Source organism: Hemicordylus capensis, chromosome 2 (assembly GCF_027244095.1).
Source record: "Hemicordylus capensis ecotype Gifberg chromosome 2, rHemCap1.1.pri, whole genome shotgun sequence".
NCBI classification, from domain to species: domain Eukaryota; kingdom Metazoa; phylum Chordata; class Lepidosauria; order Squamata; family Cordylidae; genus Hemicordylus; species Hemicordylus capensis.
Genome location: NC_069658.1, coordinates 18355207 through 18376179, shown reverse-complemented (window position 1 = coordinate 18376179; position 20973 = coordinate 18355207). Strand labels below are relative to the sequence as shown.

Below are 20973 nucleotides of genomic sequence, written 5' to 3'. Positions count from 1 at the left end.
TTAAAACGATTAAAATAATTTAAAAGTACCGATATAAATTTTATGAACTAGTTAACTACTGTGTAAAAGGCCTGATTAAAAAGGTATGACTCCAGACTTTCTTAGAGACCAGCAGAGATGAGGAGGCTTTGATTTTATCTAGGAGACTGTTCCACAGTCCTGGGGCAACCCTAGAGAAGGCCCAATGCTGAGTCACCAGCAAACATGGTGGTGGCAACTGCAACTGGACCACTGGTTGGAAGTCTGGACCATGTGGGATAACTTTACAAATACACATATGAATATGATGAATATTTATATATTACTTTTCAACACAAGTTCCCAAAGCGGTTTACATAGGTATAAGTAAATAAATAAAATTGCTCCCTGTCCCCAAAGGGCTCACAATCTAAACCAAAAAAATAATAATAAGATAAAACTAGTAAGCCACTGGAGGGATGCTGTGCTGGGGATGGACAGGGCCAGTTGCTCTCGCCCTGTTTAATAAAAAGAATCACCACTTTTAAAAGGTGTCTCAATGCTTAGTTTGCAGGGATGACTTTAATCATGCTGTTGCGTCATAACTCAGTGCTGTCGTCCATCTGGCCTCATATGCTGACATGGGAAACAGTGGCCAACATGATGCACAGCCCTCCCCTGTCAGAGAAAGGGCTGTGGAGTTCTGTGAGTGCACAACCAGCCTTCAGCATCCTTGCACTGAAGCCCATTTTGCACAGCAGTCTGGACACAGAGGGGGGCAATGACTTTTGCATATCTCCCCTCCTTCCAAAAGCCCTTTCCACTTGCAGAAATCTGTTCCTGAGTGTCATGTAGCCCCCTGCTCTTTTTTTAATCATGTAAAACTCCTTAGAGTTTTCAATTTTGGTGGTATATAAATGTGTAAAACAATAAGAATTAAATATAATCCATTCTACAGTGCGAAAGGGCATTGAGGGAGAGGAAAGACATGAAAATTGCTCCCCCTCCCCTCCGTGCCAAGACTGCTGCACAAAGCAATCTTCAGGGCAAGGACGCTAAAGGCTACCTGTGCCCCCAGAGCCTTCTGCAATTCTCCTTCCAGCAGCGGAGGGCTGCACAACATGTCAGCTAATGTAGTCAAGGCAACCCTACATTATTCAGCTTTCTAAATATGATTGTGTCTGTTTCCCACCTGTTCAACCTGTATATTTATAAACTCAGAAAAGCACCACAAGTTTGGTTTCCAGTATCCTTCTCCACTTAAAGCAACTTTTCCAAGACAGCTGCCCTGGAACTTCCCATTCTTGAGGAACTGGAGATCATGGAACAATGGCTACTGCTTTAAATAAATACAGTTTAACGATATGGCATCTGCTGAGAAAGCCATAGTCCATTTGGGGGGTTTCAAGTCATCATTTATCCTTCCATAAATCCCTGCATTGGCTGTGGCTCCCTGCACAATGCAGCTTTGAGGTGTGAGTTTTGAAAACAGGCTGGCGCTTACGTTGGAGAGAAGAGAATCTCCAGAGCCATCACAATTAAGTTGATTTTACGCTGCAGCATCTCCGATGGGCCACATTTGGCAGTACAATTGGGTTGCCTCGGAAAGCTGCAATGATGCAAAACATCCATCAGACAGCATTAACAGACCCACTGAGCCAGGATGGCCTGTAGCTTGTGTTGTCCAAATGGCGTGAACTATCTTAGAATGTAATCTATGCACACTTTCCAGACAGTGAGCCTCCTTGGATGCCTGACTTTGAAAAACAGAATCAGATCTGCAAGCGTTTTTCCAGAAAACGGCACTCAGTAACAAAATAATAAAAACCTAACTTTTCATCACACTTTGCTGTCCTACCCAAATTATAAGCTAAAAAGGGGGTCCCCTCCCTCCCCATACTTGCAGCCGACCCCATCGAACAACCCCAGGTTTGGTTTGGGGGGGTTCACGCACGTGTTTTTATTTTATTTTATTTTTAAAATAGTACTTACCCCCTCGGGGGGGGGGTTCTAAGGCTGCCAGGGGGGGTCAACAGAGGTTTCCCCTCCCCCTGCTGGCCTTCCTTATGCCAAAAATTGCCCAGTTTGGGTGTTCTTTGGCCCTTTCCGGGCCTTTCCCCCTCACAGTGGCCATTTTGGAGGCCGCCACACAAGCGCAATGGGCCTCTGCATGGCCCCTGGGTCATGATTTTTTAAAGAGTTAATTTATTTTGTTTTTATCTGTTTTTATATTTGTGAACCGCCTAGAGCCATCTGGGTAAGACAGTATAAAAATCTTATATAAGATTTTTATACCGTCTCACCCAGATGGCTCTAGGCAGTTCACAAATATTTATATAAATCCTGAGGATCTCCTGCTTTCATTTTTTGAAAAAAAGTTTCTAGCCCTTGAAATATGATCAATCTATTCCTTTTCAGAACCAATAAGAGAGCATACCTAAGAGAGCATCTTCTTCGTTATGAGCCCCACCACCCATTGAGGTCATCTGAGGAGGTCCGTCTCCAGTTACCGCCAACTTGTTTGGTGGCTACACAGAGACGGGCCTTCTCGGTCACTGCCCCAAGATTGTGGAATGCGCTCCCTGCTGAGATACAATCCTCCCCATCTCTGGCAATTTTCAAAAAACACCTGAAAACCCTTCTTTTCACCCAAGCTTTCTCAGCTTCCTAAATTGTGGGGGTTTTAATTTCTGGTTTATTTTAAAATTCAAAACCCGATTTCTGGGTTTTTAATTACTGTAATTGTTTAATTGTTGTTTTAAAATGTTTTTAAATTGTTAATTGTTATATTGTTTTTTAATTTGTTTTAGCTCTTTACTGTTTTAGTGGTGTGTTTTAATTGTGAACTTCCCTGAGCCATTTTGGAGGGGCGGTATACAAATCAAATTATTATTATTATTATTATTATTATTATTATTAATATAAATTGCACTTTTTATATTATAACATTTCTGGTTTATACTATAGAAACAGGATCCTACCCAAGGAATTTACGCTCTAAAGCTTGATGACTGGAAAACGGGGACTTTTTCTGTTTCATCTGAAAAAACTTACACTTTCCTAAAGGCTATTTCATAAGACCAGTCCAGGCTGAATCTCCAAGTAATTTGTTAGGACCTCTAATTCTGATGGGCAAGACAATTAATCCAGTCATCTTCACAAAGGGCTTTCAGGAGCTATGAACATCTCATTCGTCTGACAGCAACCTTATTACATTTAATAGAGATGAATCTGTCTTGCTGAATTAGCTGTCCCAAGTAAACACAGACTGTCAAGGGGATTTCAGCTCTGTGTTTCAGCTCCAAGTAGACCACCTACATCGTATAATAAGAGCCTTTTAAAAAGAAGACCTCCCTGAAGCTATTGAAGCTGTAAGACTAACATCAGACTAACATCTGGGCACTTCAGGATTTATTGTGCATTCTATGGTGTTTGGGGTTAATCCGTTCCTTGATACAGGCCGGCTTTTGAATGATGCTTTAGTTATCTTTATTCCAGTCCTGGAGTAGAGGCGGAGGCGGAGCTAACAAACAGCCAGCAGCAAGAGCACTGAAGGCAGGCTGCACTTTTCTCTGTGTACATAATATCTATTTCATTAAACTCTTAATATTTCCGATTCCACTCCACTGCCTTGTCCTTCCATACCGCAACTCTCTCCCTTGGATTCTACACATTCACATCATCAGAAGAAGAACAAGAGGAAGAGGAAGAGGAAGAAGCCCTGTCACAAAAGGGCTTACAATAAGTGTTCCCTCTAACAGGGATTCCCAGACATTGTTGACTACAACTCCCAGAATCCCTAGCTACAATGGCTTTTGCTTGTGGATTCTGGGAGTTGTAGTCAACAACATCTGGGAATCCCTGTTAGAAGGAATACTGCTTACAATCTAAAAAGAAACATAAACTAAAGAAAATGTAAACACCAGCAACAACCCTTGGAGGGATGTTATGCTGGGTCTGGCCAGGGCCAGTTGCTCTCCCCCTGCTAATATAAGAGGAACACCACTTTAAAAGGTGCCTCTTTGCTCAGTTAGATTTCAAGGAAAAGGTTATTGTCCTAATGGATAGAATCTTAGAATTTTAGAGTTGGAAGGGATCTCAGAGATCTTCTAGTCTAACCCCTTGCTCAGTACAGGAAATGGCACAGGAAACCTTGCAAGGCCAAAAATGTAGCCGTCCCATTTCTCTATGTTCCTGTCTGGACTCACTCCTCAACCAACGCTTTCCAACCAAAGCCATGGCTGTCTCAGATGTGCCCCTGTTTTTCTGATGGTTAGAGGACACGGAACCACTGCCACACCTTGTTATTCAGCTCAGATATTTCACGATGGGGCACACATATTGGGGAGGGGAATGTGTTCACTGCCACGCCAGAGCTGACTGTCTGCCTCTTGCCTATAGCCTTGCTGCTGGGGGATATCATGGGGGATATCTCAGGCTTTCTGTGGCCTCTTGGCTCTCCCACATCTGATTACTGCTGATATGATGACAGGCTCATCAGTTGAACTGCATGAAGTGAAGGGTGGGAGGACACAGGGATAGCAAGGTGCCCTTGGAATATAACAAGCCGATTGTAGTGATAGAAAAGAGTGGAAGGAGGACTAGGATTCAAGTTGACTCCCCCCTCCTCTTCTGGCTCTGGTAGGAATCAGGACACCGATACACTGACAATCATCCTAAATGATGCAGAGTGGTGGCGGCGGCGATAGCTGGATGTAGGCGGCTCAGCATAATAGTCCTGGGCCATTAACAGGTGAGCCAGTTACTTGAGTGAGGAGGCTGTCAGTCCATGTGTCAAGTCACCCCAACAGGCCATTACACTGCATTGTCAGAGGCATTGCATGTCCATTCCTTCCCTGTCATTTTTGCTCATAGAAAAAGCTGGCAATCTTTTTCTCTGATTTCCAGAGAAATATTTCTTGGAAATCATTTTTTCAGAGCTACAGCTGGAAATCAAACTAGGGACCTAGTAAGGAAAGTTTGTGCTCATTTTCCCTGAAAAACTACCGCTCCACCTTGGGTATCTTCAGTACTGGGCTGTTCAGATGGGATCAATCCTGGACAGAAATTTAACAAGTGGGTGTGTCATGGGCTTGTCCCCTGGGAGAGTATTACAAAGACCGCATAATGACCCTTTCTTCTGTCAGTTGTTATGGAATGGGATAAGAACATAAGAACAGCCCTGGAGGTGGCCTATAGCCCTCCATCTAGTAGCTGTTGATAGACCTCTCCTCTATGGAGTTATCCAAACCCCTCTTAAAGCCATCCAGGTTGTTGGCTGTCACCACATCTTGTGGCAGAGAATTCCACAAGTGGATCACGCGTTGTGTGAAAAAGTACTTCCGTTTGTTGGTCCTAGATTTACCGGCAATCAATTTCATTGAGTGACCCCTGGTTCTAGTGTTGTGTGAGAGGGAAAAGAATCTCACTCTCTCCACTTTCTCCACACCATGCATGATTTTATAGACCTCTATCATGTCTCCCCACAGTCGTCTGTTTTCTAAACTAAAAACCCCAGGTGTTGTAGTCTTGCCTCATAAGAAAGGTACTCTAGGCCTGGGTTCTTGTCCTGCGTCCTCTTTTTGCATCTAAAATTTATTGCTGTGAGGCTGGGGCATCCTTAGGGGGTGGCCTGTGGGGCATGGGCCCCCAATGAATTGCTCAGAGCCCCAAATCTCAGCAGCCTCCTCCCTCCTCCATAACCTCTTCCAGCAAGGAAGTGTAGCAGTGGAGAGACCTGCACAGAGCATGGGAGAGAGCTCCTAGCTTCACCTAATTCTTGGTAGGGATGTGCACAAAATGCGATTTGGACACCGAAGCACAGCACATCCCTTTAACACAGAGGGATTACAGATCCACTTTAACATGGAGGAGAGCAGGTCCATACTGGCTCCTCCACAGCTTGCCACCACTTCCTTGACCACACCACCCCCAGCTACCATTGTGCACCAGTGGCGCTCTCCTGCAGCTGCCCCTATGCAACACTGACACGCACATGACCTTCGTGCATGCTCAGCGGCCATTTCTGTGGGTCAGCATGCTTGTGTAATTCCTCTACGTTAAAGGGATATTCTGAGATTCAGTGTCCGAATCGCGTTTCATGAACATCCCTAGTTCTCGGCTGCTTCCACCTTTATACATGCTGTATTATAATATTAGAGAGTTTAAAAAACATACATAATTATTAGGGGGGGTATGACTAATGATCAAAAGTGGAGTTTAAGCCAGCCCCCCAGATCAGGGGTGTAACATGGTTGGATTGGGGCCAGAGACAAAATTTTAAAATGCCCCCCATCACTGCCTTCCTCTAAAAATTTAAAAAACGTATTCAAGGAAGCTCGGGCGGGTATTGGGTGGGGGAGACATGTCGGGGGGAGGGGCTGAGGCAGGGCCCCCCGAGACAACGGTCTCCCCTTGCCCTATTATAGTTACGCCCCTGCCCCAGATCTTTTAAGTACCTAGCAACACCCCTGCTGTGAGGCAATTCAAAAGGTGAACTTTTTTGTGAAATGCACATTTGCATTTCCCTATGGTGGGCATCAAATCCACATCTCTTGTCTCCCCTTGCATTGCCCTTCTTAGTGAACTATTGAGTAGGTTGTGGCGCTGCTTCCAGCTGAGCTTGCTGTTGCAGATTCCACTCTTCCTTGCCCACATGGCTCCCTTTTTTGAGAAAACCTCACTCTTCTCACTCATACGCCAATATATATGCACTAGTCACATTAGGCCCGTTACAATAACGGGCGCTAGAAGAACCGTTGCTGCGTCCCCTCTCACCCACCAGGGGGAGACAGAGGCCTCGATGCTCCCAGCAGCCCGCTCTCTTCGGGAGGAAGCCCCGCGCAGCGGCAATGGGGCTCCCCGCCCCCCCCCCATGAAGAGAAGGAAGAGTGAGCCAAGCCTGGCCGCCCGCACCCCTGCCTCACCTCCTCCGGGCCTCCTCCGGCAATTGGCGGCGGCAGCAGCGGCACTGGGTGGTCCCCGCCGCGGGCCAGCTCGGCCACCAGGAGCCAGCTCGGCCGTGGGCCAGCTCGGCCGCCTGCAGCTCCAGGCTGGCTGCTGCCTCCAGCGGGGCCAGAAGGAGGAGGAGGCCACCGCCACCAAGCTCGGGCTCCTTCAGGCGCGCAATGTCGGCCGCCAGCCCGCGGAGCCCGATGTCGGCCGCCAGCCCGCCACCTCCTCCGGCTTCCCCTGGGCCTGCTTCCCCCGGGCTCCGGCTTCCCCTGGGACCGCTGCCTTCTCCGGCCTCCCCCGCCGCCTCCTCCCGGCCGGGCCCACCGCCTCCTTTGGCCGAGCCCGCGGCTATGGCCGGGCCCGCCGCCACCCGGGCCCGCCGCCGCCTCGCCTGGCTTCCCCCGCCGCCGCCTCGCCTGTCCCACCGCCTCGGCTCCACGGCCTGTCCCCATTGCTACCAGGCCAGGCCCACCAGCAGCCATGGCCGCCGCTGCCACTGTTCTCCGTCCGTGCGTGCCAGCCAATCAGGCTGCAAGTGCAGCCACGCATGCGCAGAACACCTCCCAGAGACACAGACGCAGATACCCTAGGGTTTTATTATATAGGATTGCATGCAGTGATATTAGTTTTGTCTGGGTGGAATGAATCATTGTCAACTTGTAGATGCCACAAGTTGGAATCATTGGTCGCCCTGGTGGATTACCGATGCAGGGAGATAGACAGAGAGAATGTGACTCTGTTGATTCTCCTGGACCTCTCAGTGGCTTTTGATACCATCAGCCATGGTTTCCTTCTGTGTCATCTCTCTGGGTTGGGACTCGGGGGCACCATTATACAGTGGCTCTACTCCTACCTGCAGGGTCAGCTCAGAAGGTGGTGCTGGGGGACGCCTTCTCCACCCCTTGGCCTCTGCCCTATGGGGTGCCACAGGGATCTATTCTGCCCCCTATGCTGTTTAACATCTACATGAAATCTCTGGGAGAGGTCATCTGTGGGTGTGGGGCTGCAGTGCCACCAATATGCTGATGACACTCAGCTCTACATATCTTTTAAGTCAGCAGACACAAGGGAAGCAGTGGGTGCTCTGAACTGGGGTTTGGAGGCTGTTCTGGACTGGATGGGGTAAAACAAGCTGGAGCTTAATCCAGATAAAACAGAAGTCCTCTGGGTTGGTAAAACTGATTATCCGAGTAGTGTGGTAAATCTGGTCTTGGACAGGGTGACATTCCCTCTGAAAGACAAAGTCCACAGCTTGCAGGTGTTTCTGGACCCGACGCTGTCCTTGGAGACACAGGTGGGGCGGTGTTGTGCAGAGGCTTTTTTACCAGCTATGGCTGGTATGCCAAGTATCTCCCTACTTGGAGAAGTCGGACCTGACCTCAGTCACTCATGCTTTGGTAATATCCAGATTGGACTACTGCAATGCGATCTACATGAAGCTGTCTTTGAAGATGGATCAGAAGCTTCAGCTGGTCCAGAACACTGTTGCAAGGTACAAGTCACTTCATGAGTGTCACATTCTGCAGCAGCTTCATTGGTTACCAGTCCACTTCCGAGCTAGCTTCAAGGTGCTGGTCTTGACGTTTAAAGCTCTACATAGCTTGGGGCCAGAATACCTGTCAGACCACATTCACCCATATGAACCTGCCAGGGCCTTCCGCTCAGCATCACAGGCCCTACTCATGGCCCCTCCACTAAGATCCGGTTGGTGGGGACAAGAGACAGGGCCTTTTCATTTGTGGCCCCTTGGCTATGGAATGCCCTCCCTGAAGAGCTTTGCCATGCTCGCTTCCCTGGTGTTTTTAAAAACAATTAACATATCTTTTTAAAGAGGCTTTTAAATGTTTTATCTGCTGCTTATATCTGGTTGGGTCTTTAGTTTTTATAGTTCTCAATTTTTAGCTTTTTATTAATAACTTTTAATTTGAAACTTTAAAAAAAAATAATTTTAACTGTAGTTTTAGCTTGGTCTTTTAACTTGTTTAACTGTATCAGTATTTTATTTTACATTGTATCTCTCCCTAAATGCCTACTTGGAGTACAATATTTATTCTATTTAAGTTAATGACACAACTTTTTAGTTTTTAGGGGGCTGGAGTTGGATCAGGATTGCACACTTTAAAAAATGAATTATGCCTGTTTGGGCAGAATTATTAAAGAATCATGACACGCATCGTTATAAACTTTTAACAGCCAGATTTGCTGCAATTCAGAACCCACACCATTTACTTAATTGTTAGGAAGAGATCAGTATATAGTTGTATCAAACACTTTTATTTTGTTGATGCACAATAATGGAGTTGGGAAATAGGGTTCTGCCAGCCTGAAGCTTTTTCTCTGCATATCTGGCAATGAATAAAATTATGTATCTCGTGGGAACATTACAGTTGGAGAAACAGAAGGAAGTACAGCAAATAGGATTCATCTTATCAGTGACTACAAAGAAAATAGACTGCCTCAGTCTCAGCCAAACAACAGCTTTAAGGCTTGCCAAAGTACTCCAAAAAATCCAGTACCCAGACAGAAGTAATAGATGGGACTTTAATAGGCCTGCTCTGGGCTGAACTAGATGCTTGGCATCAGATCCAAAACTGACAACCTGGGTCACCCACTGAACAGCTGCAAAGCAGCAAGGAGTGGGGTGCAATTTGCATCAGAGAAGCTGTGAGTGGGAGGGCTAGCTTCACCCCTTCTCTACCCTTTGCCCCCCACCCCGCCCCCGCCCCGCAATCCCTTCCCTTTCCAACCATTTCCCCTCCACTTTTTCTTGCTGCATCACAGGAAAAGTGGCTGGGGGAAAGGGGACTGCAGGGGAACAAGTGGTGAGCAAGAGAAAGACAATGCCCTTGCTCCCTTCTGCCACTTCCCTGCTACAAATTACATCCTCCTCCCTGCCCCCCCCCACTGCTTTGCAGCTGTTCAGTGGGGGTCCAGGTTCACAGGCCCAGTTGTGCTGCTGACCACCTACTGGGCCCTCTGTTGTGCTAAAATGTAGCCCAGCTACAACTGAATCATACAACCTGCAAGGCGTGATTCATAGAGAATTGGTAGCATTCCAGTGCAAAGTTGCAGGAGCCCTTGAAATCAATAACACTTGCTGCTGAGTAAACATGCTCAGGATCACACTGCAACTCTTTTTGCAAAGAGATGAGTGGTATTTCAGGGGAGATCCTTGGTCACACAAAATGTAGGCCTGCTTGTAATTGCTCCCTGTGACAGCTGTTCCTATGCAATAACTTGCTGTTCATGTGGACCAGCCTGCTTTGGAGTGGATATTTTTCTCTAGAGCACCACAGAATATTTTTAAAGGTCTGTGGGGCATGGAAAAAAAGCACCCAGTGCTTTTGGGTGGCATTTTAAAATGTGAACCTCATAACTACCTTGGAATCTAGTCCACAACTCAGATAAGGCAAACTATGGGCCAGTGGAACAACCTACACCCCATCAATCCCTACATGCACCCTATGTGGGAAACAAAATATATATATACCCTGTGGGGCACATAGGTGAAAATTCAGTATTTGATTTCATTGAAAGACAATGGGGCTAAATAGGATTAAACTCAAGTACTTTGGTTTCCCGCACTTGGTTGCCTCTAGATTTTAATCTGAGTATCCGTGTACCAACTTAAGTATGTTTACCTCTTGCCCTACCCTCAGTGACCATGAAGAACACTCTGGCGGGAGGCGGGGGGGAAGCAATAGAAAACAATTTCTGATCATATATAAATAAGCAAAAAGAATGTGTCCTTCTCAGGACTTTTCAGGGGGTCTTTTGTATGTTTCCCCACCACAGCACAGACAAATGTAAACATTTTATTGAATCAACTGGCCCCAGAAACGTTAGGTTGGTTTCTGCAAAGAAGGAATGTTTTGCAAAAGCCCAAAGTGCAAGTGGTACTAAACGATACAAAGAAGATCATGTAACAAATACTTACACTTTGGGTGAAAATAATCCCTCTGGATTCTGCCAGTGGAAAAATAACTAGCCCATTTCTTGATGGCACTGTTGCTTCTGTTTGATCTGTGGAAAGAAGACAACACGGGTATGAGAGAAATAATGCAGCCACTAGGGATTTTGCAGCGCATCTGACTCTGCTAGGCATGGATAAGCCTTTTGGAAGGTTAGGGATGCTCGGGATAACAGGCAGGTAGAGAAATACCTTTCAGGAGGCAAAGGATGCTCCTGCTGTAGCCACGGCTACCCCTTGTCTTGTGTAACAGCAAGGGCTGTTCTGTCTCTCTACCACTGACATGCTACCAGCCAGCAAGCATTTCAGAAAGGTGTCCGTGAGGTCCTAGTGCCAGAGTCTGTCATTTCATCATGTTGCAATCACATCCCTGTCACTTCTTTTCCAGAATGCTCCCACCCAGTGCCACAGGGGTAGAAACAGGGATAAAGTGCTTGCTTTGTAAACAGGGGTGACCCAACTTGAATCCAGGATTGTTGCTGCAAGGAAAGCCTAGCATTTGCTCCTTGTTTGAAAAGGTAGGAGATGTTTGCTGAAGAGAATGAGAGCTCGCTGTCCAAACAAAAATGGGATGGAGAAAATGGCTGATAGAGAGAGCAAGGGTGCACCGGTGCAGTGAGAAAGCAGCCTAAGAGAAGTTCTCAACTAACTGCATCAGTGTGCAGAGGGGAAGGGGCAATTTATGACACCCTGCCTTTCCCTAGGAAGCCCTCTGTGCCACCCAAAAATATGTCCCTCAGCACAGGTGCCACAGAGGGCTTCCTGGGGAAAGGCAGGGTGTCATAAATTGCTGCAGTTACTGCTGCACTGCACTGATTCTCTCACTGCACCAGGGCATCCTTGCTCTGTATGTCAGCCAATAATTTAAAAATTATGGGGCACTGTATTAGGATTGCAGGGAGACCTGTATGACAGGGTCTCTCTCAAAAATGTCCTTACCCAAATTAATCTCAGGATTTTGAGTTTCTAACCTGCTTTGTCTAGTTTCTGAGTTGGAACTGATGAAATAAAAATTCTCCATGGTTTTTTTAAAAAAACAATTCTGAATTTTGCACAGAATGCTAAGCATGCACAATTAGTACAGCTTATTTATTTATTTATTTATTTATTTATTCGATTTTTATACTGCCCTTCCGAAAAGGCTCAGGGCAGTTTACAATTAAAACAGAAACCATAAAACCAACAACAATTAAAACAGAAATATAAATATAAACACCAATTAACAATTAAAACATCTTAAAAATCAATTAAACAATCAGAACAATTAAACCCCTGAAAACCATGTTAGAGCATTAAAACAATTAAAACTAATTAAAAACCCTGGAAGGCCAGGCCAAACAGGTCAATAAAGGTCAATAAAGAATTAAGATTGTGGATTTCTGCTGGAAGTGCATTCCACAGTCTAGGAGCGGCTACAAAGAAGGCCTGCCTCTGAGTCGCCACCAAACGAACTGGTGGTAACTGGAGACAGACCTCCGCAGATGACCTTAACTTGTGGTGGGGATCATGTAGAAGAAGACGCTCTCTAAGATAACTCGGACCCAAGCCATTTAGGGATTTATAGGTAATAACCAGCACTTTGTATTTTGCCCGGAAACATATTGGCAGCTAGTGTAACTGTTTCAAAACAGGAAAAATATGGTCTCTCCAGGTTACCCCAGAGCTTTCAGTCCCTTCATGCCCCCACCCCTTCCTACATTACCAGTGTGCACATGTGCCTTGACAAAACACTTTTTAAAAAAGTGTTGTTTTTATTTTGCAAAATGCAGAAAATTTGCAAAATGCAGCCCAGCTAAAACAGATAAACAAATTAAATTTAAAACTAAGTTTTAAAAAATCAACAAAAAGCCTGAGTGAACAGGTGTGTCTTCAATGTTCTCCCAAAGGCCATCAGGGTTGATGCAGTTCTTACTTAGACAGGGAGTGTGTTTCTCAGCAGCGAGCCTTTTCTATAGTTGTCCTGGAACTGTGAAACACAGTCCCTGTCGAAGAGATCAGCCAGTGGCAACTTCAGATGAACCTTTTCTGATTGTCTTAATAGGCAGTGGGGTTCATAATGACAAACTCACGGAGGACAGGTCTTACAATGGCTACTAGTCTGGTGACTATAGGCCAGCCTCAGAGGCAAGATGCCTCTAAATGCCAGTTGCAGGGGAGCAACTGCAGGAGAGAGGCCATTCCCTCACCCCCTCCCTGTGGACTCGGAGGCATTTGGTGGGCCTCTGTGTGAAACAGGATGCTGGGCAGGATGGGCCTTGGGCCTGATCCAGAAGGGCTATTCTTATGTACTTATGAAGAAAGTGTTCTCTTAGATAATTTGCTGAGAGCACATTACACTAAACTTGGTCAGCTTGCACTGGCTACCTGTGTGCCTCTGGGCCCAATTCAAGGGGCCTAGTTCTTACCTTTCATACCTAAACAGACTGGGATCTGAATACTTGAAAGACTTTCTTTTCCCATATGTCACCACCCTCCAGTACCCTCAGATTGTCCTCTGGAGCCTTGCTTCAGCTTTTTGGCCTGTCTGAGATTCAGGGGGCATCCAGAAGAAATAGACTCTTCTTGGCCACAGTTGTGATTCTTCAAAATGCCATCCCCATGATTCCAAACAAGCCCCTACATTGTGTGCTTTTAGTACATGGTAAAAGAAAACTTTTACCATGCCTTTTAGAAAACGTTTTGGTATTGGGTGAGCTCTCTGAAGTGGGTTTTGTGGACTACAGTTGACATACAGAGCAAGGAGGCACTGGCACAGCAAGAGAGCAGAACTTCCCAAGTGACTCCACCACTGCAGTGGGGAAGCGGAGGTTTTTGATGCTCTCCCCTTCCCCAGGAAGCCATCTGTGCTGCCTGAAAATATGTTCCCAAGGGCTGCGCAGCCATCAGGGACATATTTTTGAGTGGCACAGAGGGCTTCCTAGAGAAAGGGAGGGTGTCAGAAATCGCCGCTTCCCCACTGCTCTGGGACAGGGACTTTGGAAGTTCTGTTAGGCTGTTCTCAGTGCATCCCTGCTCTGTGTGCCAGCCAGTGTGTTTTGCACTGCTGCAGAACTATTATTGTTTAATTTTGATCTGATTATCATGTTTATTGTAGGTTTGTTTTGTTTCTTTCTCTTTTTTTGTCAACCATTTTGAATACCATATGAGTGTGTGTGTGTGTGTGTGTGTGTGTGAGAGAGAGAGAGAGAGAGAGAGTACACACACACACACAATCTTGATATAGCTGTACATAATATGCACAGAAGGAAAACTGCATGTATGTTTGTTCAGATCAAATCGCAGGCTTAGGAATCAGGGATGAGTGAGTATACACACTCCTGATCAGATAGCGTTTAACATTTTTAATTGTCCATTCAGGGGAAAAGAGTGAGGTGCAGAAACTAGATTCTGTCCTCCCTCTGAACAGATGGTCCACAGTACTGAACACTATATGACTGAGGTGACCTTCTAAGGAAACAATGGCTGACATTCTGATCAATGCTACACATGCAAAGCCCCCCAAAGCAGGTGTGCTGCAATTTTCTTGCCCACTTCTGAAGCATGTGCAGCCAAGCAGGGTGGTGTGTGTGCGTGATTTTCACCAATCTCCACTTTGCTCAGAAGCACTCTGTATAATGCACAAATATGTCTCCAAGGCTTGCGCAACCCTCAGGGACTCCAGGGGAAATGGAGATTGATGAAAATCATTCCCCTGTGCTTAAATGTATATCCTTCAGAAGCAGGCACATAGCCACAGCACATGTGCATTTGGGGTCTCCATGTACGCATTTTGCTAGAGGAAACCACTACTAATGTATGGTTGCTAACTGGCTAGCTACCTTTTCCCATATAAGCACAGGCTGCTAATGTCAGTGAAACCAGCTACCTAGTCAGCAAGCACGCACTTATACAGTGCTGATTCAGGCACCCTTGCCTCCAGTTGGTTTCTGGGAGAGGTGAAACATTCTCCACCTTGTTAATTGCCTCTTACAACAGACAACAGTTCCAACAAGTGGATCACTTTACCAGCCACTGCTGGTGTTACTTGACATGGGCACTGTCCAATAGGTACCTCAGCTGTCACACTGAAATTTGCATACATCTATTGAAACAGTGTTGCTGGAAAGCTAATTTTGGCTTAAATCACGAACACCTGCAAGAACCAGTTTGACCAGAGAGAACAGGATAGGACACACAAGAAATTATTATGCATAGCAAGGGCAGACAGCTCTACACAACTGCCCCTGAATGTCTGAAAAGCTATTCCCTATATAACCTAGAACAAAGGAAAGAGTAGTCCTCATAAAAAACATAGTAGCATTGAACTTTCAGATATATAAGCCATCTACCAGAAGGTAGTATGACAGCAACAAGGGCCAGGTTCAGAAGGTGACCAAATCTGAAAGGATATGTTTTTATGCTAATATGCCTCCCCAGGGCAATCTAAATTGCCCACTCTGTTAATAGAACTTTGCAATTGAACCGTTTTATTTTAAAGGAAAATATAGCCAACATTTTATTTTTGTGGAAAATATAATATAATACAATACAATATAATATAATATAATATAATATAATATAATATAATATAATATAATATAATGCCTGTGTCGGTCCGTGGACACCCAGGCGTGTGTCCGTGCCTCCCTCGGCCGTTCTGGGCATGCGCGGAGCACCAGGCGGCCATGTTGGATGGCCAGAAGCGGCCGCCGCGAAGAAGCCGGGGAAGCCCCACAAAGCCAGGGAAGAGGCGGCGGGGGAAACTGGCTGAGGCGTGGCCGAGGCGGCGGCGGAGCCATGGCCGAGGCCTGGCAGCGGCGCCGAAGCCGAGCAGGGGAAGAGGCGGAGGGGGAAGCCGGCCGCGCCGCCGAGGCCTGGCGGCGCCGCCGAAGCCGGGCAGGGGGGAAACTTTGGGGCCCTTGCCGGCCGGGGAGACCGGCCGCAGCATGGAGGTGTGCAACAGTGGCGGGAGGGGGAATGGTGGTGGGGGCCCAGAGCTCACAACTGCACTAGCGCCCGTTATTTAACGGGCCAAAAATCACTAGTATAATATAATATAATATATATCATATCAATCATACCATGTCATATCATATAGGGCTAAGTTGAAATAGTCACTATAACTCTGCAGCCTCATTCGCAGGCTGTGAACATTGGCCCTCTGCTCTTTTGTTTAATATTTGGGGGAGGTCCTGAGAAGCTCTGCCAAGTTTGCCTATTGCATGGAGGCAGGGAAAAGGAAGTGCATCTCTGTGTTGCCCCGGCAACACAAGAACACACCATTCTCTTCCTGTGCTGTGCAGTAGCTTCTCAGCACAGTGCAGGAAGCTAGGCCAGCATCCTCATGTTGCTTAGCCACTGGGCAACACTGGCTTTCTTCCAGCACTGTGCCGTAGCCACACAGCACCACACCAAGAGATACCAAATGTTGTTAATACAGTATATTGCAGTTGAAGTGGGGCAATTTGGGCCTCACAACCTGCCCATTTTCACCTAATTAATTTGTAAACCCACTCAAACAGCAAAGTTGCTTTCAATGTCCCAAAAGTTTACTGTACCTTTCCCAGGATCCCATCTGCCTAGCATGGCGCCAAGAATTTGAACCCAGAACTGTGATATTCAAATGAAGGGGTGGGACAAACAGCAGCTGGCTATCTTCCCAGTTCTCCCCATTGAGTTCTGTGGCACAGCAGAAGTAATCAGGGGCACAGCTGAGGCGGGGGGTGGGGGGAATCCTGACCCCCTGCCTGGGTCAGACGGGGGCCAGTTTTGCCCTCACACAAATGCGAATGATGGAATTGTAGTCCAACAACATCTGAAGACTGAAGTTTGAGAACCGCTCATCTACAGTATGAGAAATTAGTCAGTCTAGAGAAACCTGTTCAAATAATTTGTCTGAAGTAAATACATTCCGATAAAAAGAGACACAAACCAAGTGTTGGCAGAATAATTCACCTCCTCAGTCAACAAACTCCTCAGTCACTTGTCCTCATGCAGTCTTCAAAGCTGTTGAAAAAACCAACTGCCACAACCCTCTTGGAATGGAACTTATGCTAATGATGCTGGCCCACATCTACCTGTATCTGTGGAACGAGAGAAAATTTAAGCCCTATTCACACATTATGGTGCACATGTGGATGGGTGTGTGTACATTACTGTACATACTGTTATAATTATTATTACTACGTATATTTGTACAATGATTTGCAGCAAAAAAAAAAGTTCTCCAACTGGTTTACACAGAAGAAGAAATAAGATGATTCCCTGTCCCAAAAGCATGCACATCTAAAAAGAAATATAAGGTAGACATAAGCAACAATCACTGGAGGGATGCTGTGCTGAGGCTGGATAAGGACAGTTGTTCTCCCTCTATTAAATTTAAGAGAGTCAATACTGTATAAGGTGCCCCTTTACTCAGTTAGCAGGGGTTAGTGCATTCATTTCAAAACCAAATCTGGGTAGAGGCCCCTTGAAATGTAAGGCACATAGGAACATAAGAACAGCCCTGCTGGATCAGGCCCAAGGCCCTCTAGTCCAGCATCCTGTTTCACACAGTGGCCCACCAGATGCCACTGGAAGCCTACAGGCAGGAGTTGAGGGCATGCCCTCTCTCCTGCCGTTACTCCCCTGCAACTACTACTCAGAGGCATCCTGTCTGGAAGTGGCCTATAGCCCTCTAACTAGTAGCCGTTGATAGACCTCTCCTCCATGAAGTTATCCAAACCCCTCTTAAAGCTATCCAGGTTGTTGACTGTCACCACATCTTGTGGCAGAGAATTCCACAAGTTGATTAAGCTTTGTGTGAAAAAAATATCTCTGTTTGCTAGTCTTAAATTTCCTGGCTATCAATTTCATGGGATGAACCCTGGTTCTAGTGTTGTGTGAGAGGGAAAAGAATTTATTTCTATCCACTTTCTCCACACCATGCATGGTTTTATAGACCTCTATCATGTCTCCCCGCAGTCGTCTTTTTTTCTAAACTAAATAGCCTCAGGTACTGTAGCCTTGCCTCATAAGAAAGGTGCTCTAGGCCTCTGATCATCTTGGTTGCCCTCTTCTGCACCTTTTCCAGTTCTACAATGTCCTTTTTAAGATGTGGTGATCAGAATTGTACGCAGTACTCCAGGTGTGGCCGTGCCATAGTTTTGTATAAGGGCATTATAATATTAGCTGTTTTATTTTCAAACCCCTTCCTAATGATCCCTAGCATGGAATTGGCCCTTTTCACAACTGCTGCACATTGAGTCAACACTTTCAACAAGCTGTCCACCACAACCTCAAGATCCCTCTCCAGGTCAGTCACCGACAGCTCAGATCCCATCAGCGTATACTTAAAGTTGGGGGTTTTCGTCCCAATGTGCATCACTTTACACTTGCCAACCTTGAACCACATTTGCCACTTTTTTGCCCACTCCCCCAGTTTGGAGAAATGCTTTTGGAGCTCCTCACAATCTGTTTTGGATATCACTACACGAAAGAGTTTGGTATCATTGGCAAATTTGGCCACCTCACTGCTTACCCCTAATTCTAGATCATTTATGAAAGAATTAAAAAACACTGGTTCCAGTACAGATCCCTGGGAGACCCCACTACTTACTTCCCTCTATTGTGAAAACTCTCCATTTATATCTACCCTCAGTTTCCTGTCCTTCAACCAGTTAGCAATCCACACGTGTACTTGTCCCCTTATCCCATGACTGCTGAGTACATAATAGTAAGTGTACTACAATACTTGCGCTGAATAACTGTATGTGTGTACAGATCCAACATGTCTATACTGTCAATTGGAATACATGGAATATAATAGTCCTGTTCACATTATATTCAACACATGAACTATCTGCATATAGTATACACATTTGTAGATCTGCCTCCATGTTCTGTCATTCATATTTTATGTTCCAGACAGTTGCTACCTAAAGCCTGCATTTGAAGGGGGCCTGTACCCTTTGAAAATGAGCGCTGTGGTGGTTTTGGTTCATCTCTTCCTTAATCCAGGCCAGCTTTGGAATGGGGCTTTAGTTACTCGTATATTAGTCCTGGGGTAGAGGCAGGGCTAACAAACAGCTAGCAGCAAGAGCACTGAAAAGCCGTCTCCACTTACCTCTCCTTACATAATTTTGATTTCATTAAACTATTAATATTCCTGATTCCACTCCACTGCCTTGTCCTTCCATACCACAACTCTTTCCCTTGGATTCTACAAGTGCATTAACGGTCAGTCATACAAGAACATGTACATGCATACAGACATCTGTACACATGTTGAGTGTAATAGGGCTGAATAGGGTTAGTGTGTGAACAAAGCTTTAGTGTCCTCAGAAAACATGCATGCCTTTCATTGTTTCTCTGGATAAATAGTCTAAGGCAGAGGAGAAATTTGATTTTCAGAGAACCCCAGTGCTGGCCTATTAAGTTGTGTCTGAAATGGAGCACCAGTCAGCATGTCACCCGTAGCCCCTATCTTCCCTCCTCTTTCTCTATTTTTCTAATGAAATCACACTCCCAGTTTTTTCCTTCTTTCCAATCTCTTCGCTGCTGCACCCGTGGTGGTGGTGGCTGGGACCCTTTCAGAACCATCACTTGCAAACTTTGAAAGTGTGTGGGAGCAGGGAGGAGGGAAGATTGCCAGCAGCCTCCTCTTCTCTCACTGTGATTCTTGCAAGCTTTGCAAGGAACGGGAAGAAAGGCACCCCTTGCAAATCTTGCCAGGGTCAGATGAGTCTCAAAGAGCTGCTCCAGTGGTGATGGGAGGGCCATCTTGCCCCCCTGCTGGCACCCCAATAATTTGCCAACTGAGGCAATTGCCTCACCTTGCCTCATGAAATGGTCACCCCCTTTTTTTTAGCCCATACCCACACTCTCCTTATAGACTTAAACTGGTTTTGCAATCATTCCTTTTCCAGGGAACTTGGGGGTTTGCATATCTCCAAACTAGAATTTTCAGGAATCTTTGGAAACAGCCCTGCCACTTAAAGTTGGGTCAGTCTGATAGATCTGTAGCGTAGAGCCACTGGGTTGTCTGACGGGAATCCTCATTGAAGCAGCCTAGAAGATCTTTGTAGCAAATTTGACAATGATGGTCTATGGGAGGAGAGCAGGTCTTGTGGTAGCAAGCATGAATTGTCCCCTTTGCTAAACAGGGTCTGCCATGGTTTACATTTGAATGGGTGACTACATGTGAGCACTGTAAGAAATGCCCCTTAAGGAATGTCTCTGGGAAGAGCAAAAGGTTCTAAGTTCCCTCCCTGGCATTTCCAGAGAGGGCTGAGAAAGACTCCTGCCTGTAACTATAAAGAAGCCACTGCCAGTCTGGGTAGACAATACTGAGCTAGGTAGACCAACAGTCTGTCTTAGTATAAGGCAGCATCTTATGTTCCTAAGGATAGGTAGAAAACAAAGTAAAAGCTTTTCAGCCACTGAAGTGAAACTGTACTAGGCATTGCTTCCTGCCCACTTCCATGTAATACAGCAAGAAGGTAGTGCCCAAGCAAAATGAATCAAAAGAAAAATGAATAGGCAAAAGCAGAATTTCCCAACAGAGTCAAAAATCCAACACATTCCCAGCTAAAATGGTCTCTTTGTCAGGAGATGTTCAACTCAAAAATATGGCTGCATAGCTTCTGTACTAATTTTCTTTCCAACCCACACTTTAAGCCTGTTTTCACAGCCACAAGGACTAGAAACTTGTTTTTAAAGCCAACATTTTGCAGCAATACCACTTTTGCACTTTTCTGTGCTTGCATGCAATCAGAGGATATGTGAAATCACTTCAAAAGAAGGTCTATAAATGGCACTCATTTTCAAATGCCTGTCCTCATATCTTTAAATTGGCAGAACATCCTTTCAAGCTTCAAATACAGTTTTGTCATATTTGGGCCATTTATTACTGCATGTATGAAAAGCTTTAAATCTCAGAGTGTTTCTCTTTAGACATCATGGGAAGGTCAAATCTTCTTTGAAATCTGGTTCCTATTCTGGTCATATCACAAGACGCCTGGAAGAAAAACTGAAACTCCATCACAATATAGACGTCACATTAGCCTTATTTATGCTGTTCCTGTTCTTGATTTTGGAAATGCATCACTAACAAATCTGCTCACCTGAGGGAG

The 20973-nt window shown here is 45.7% G+C and overlaps 1 protein-coding gene across 7 annotated transcripts in view; it reads right to left on the bottom strand.

Moving 5' to 3' along the window:
• Positions 1 to 16944, bottom strand: part of RAB27B (RAB27B, member RAS oncogene family) — a 179420-nt gene extending 162476 nt beyond the window's left edge. For 3 of the 7 annotated variants that reach the window (XM_053296796.1, XM_053296795.1, XM_053296790.1), the window contains exons 1-2: positions 16794 to 16902; positions 10850 to 10935 (exon numbers count right to left, since the gene is read on the bottom strand). The gene's annotated coding sequence lies outside the window, so the exon portion shown is untranslated. Of the gene's footprint in view, positions 1 to 10849; positions 10936 to 11074; positions 11129 to 15942; positions 16066 to 16793 lie in introns of those variants that run through there. The other 4 variants (XM_053296797.1, XM_053296792.1, XM_053296794.1 and 1 more) reach the window with 3 other exon arrangements.
• Between the last annotated feature and the right edge of the window lie 4029 nt (positions 16945 to 20973).